The 1,913-nt window shown below is 45.8% G+C and overlaps 1 pseudogene; it reads left to right on the top strand.

The window, feature by feature from the left end:
- Positions 1-1,229: 1,229 nt before the first annotated feature.
- Positions 1,230-1,347, top strand: LOC124799459 (annotated as a pseudogene).
- Positions 1,348-1,913: the final 566 nt, after the last annotated feature.

Here is a 1,913-nt window from a genome sequence, read left to right as displayed (position 1 = left end):
ACATCCCGAGATTCGAACGTTTACAAGAATGCATCAATGGCTCTGAGAAACTAGGAGCTTTGCACATGTTGCGGGAGTGGGTGGGCCGGCAGGAATTACACTTGTGCTTGAATATGTGGTGCTGGAAATAGACGAACATTCTCCAGGAATCTCAACAAGGACACATACCACGCTAATTCCTGGAATGAGCCACAGTAGTGTTTGAGGAATAATGCATCGCAATGCAGTGGGCCTGTGGCACCGCCAATGAGATGTGTCTCAGTGAGGCGGACTTTGGCCCTAGGCTAACATTCTGTCAGCGGATGCAACAAAAAGCTGTAGGCAGTCCTATGTTTAACATTTTACTTACAGGTGAAGCAGTGTTCACTCCTAATGGTGGGTCTAATTATCACAATTCTCACGCTTGGAGCCATCTAGGCTTCATCCCACGTGCTGTGGACGAGTCTCCTTATCAGCGACGTTTGTCATGGAATGTTTGGTTAGGGGTACTAGGTGATCGTCTTATTAGGCCGTACATGTTACCAAACAAGTTCAGTGGACGGAATTATCTTGCGTTTCTGCGGCATAATCTTGCAGGATTGACTGAGGATGTTCCCATTGAATAACGCCAGAGGATGTAGTTCATGCTTGATGGAGCAACAGCACATTTTGCAGCTATGGTGAGAAGACATCTAACACGTCGGTATGACCAAAGATGGACTGGGCGAGGAGGACTTGTACTGTGGCCTCAAAGATCATCGGATCTGAACCCCATCGATTTGTGTATGGGGTCACCTTAGGAGTGTCGAGGACGCCACTCTGGTTAACACTGTTGAAGAATTCGAGCAGAGACTTGTCAGTGTTTGTCGAGAATTTCAGAATGATCCAGGCTTTTTTGAAAGGATTCGAAAGTCGTTATGGTGGCATGTACAAGCCTGCATCTGGGTAAAAGGACGACACTTTGAACACCTCTTTTAACTAAGAGTAAAGTCATTCAACTGTTGTGTCCATTCAAAGTACCCCAAAGAATCTCCATTAAATTTTATAAATGTTGTACTTTACCTTTTCCTAATAGAGATGAGGCTTAGACAGAATCAAGTCAGTGATGTCTGGTAACATCGAAGTCGCTATTACCTCATAAAAGGTTCATCTGCAGACCTGTGGTTACTTGGACTTTTTCGCTTCTAGTATCGCGTAATTTCGGCTGTATGCGTTTACGCCATTAATTATGATACGCCATGTACTCATGTGGCAACGGCCTTGCCGCAGTGGATACACCGGTTCCCATGAGATCACCGAAGTTAAGCGCTGTCGGGCGTGGCCGGCACTTGGATGGGTGACCATCCAGGCCGCCATGCGCTGTTGCCATTTTTCGGGGTGCACTGAGCCTCATGATGCCAATTGAGGAGCTACTCGACCGAATAGTAGCGGCTCCGGTCAAAGAAAACCATCATAACGACCGGGAGAGCGGTGTGCTGACCACATGCCCCTCCTATCCGCATCCTCAACTGAGGATGACGCGGCGGTCGGATGGTCCCGATGGGCCACTTGTGGCCTGAAGGCGGAATGCTATGTACTCATGTCGTAACTAGAATCAAGTCGAAATCCGGAATGAAATACAACAACTAGCAATGAAAGCAAGATTATTACAAATATCAACATATGACCAGAACAGAATTGACTCCAGGAATAAGAGTGCATTTATTTATACAAACATCGAATGTTCTAGAATGCTGGTATTTATACGAATATGGAATATTCCATAACATAGAGACACGACAAATATAAAATATTTCAAGAACCTTCCACCGATGACAACACTAATATCAAATAATTGCTAGTGGCTAGGTTTGAACTGGCAACTCGTAGCATGTAAGCCAGCAATGATGACCACTAAGCTACCCTGCAGGCGCCACAGTTAGCCTCATTGTTCC

The sequence above is a fragment of the Schistocerca piceifrons genome, chromosome 5 (assembly GCF_021461385.2).
Source record: "Schistocerca piceifrons isolate TAMUIC-IGC-003096 chromosome 5, iqSchPice1.1, whole genome shotgun sequence".
NCBI classification, from domain to species: Eukaryota; Metazoa; Arthropoda; class Insecta; order Orthoptera; family Acrididae; genus Schistocerca; species Schistocerca piceifrons.
Note: the sequence above shows the minus strand (reverse complement) of the source record. Positions and strands in the feature narration are given on the sequence as shown.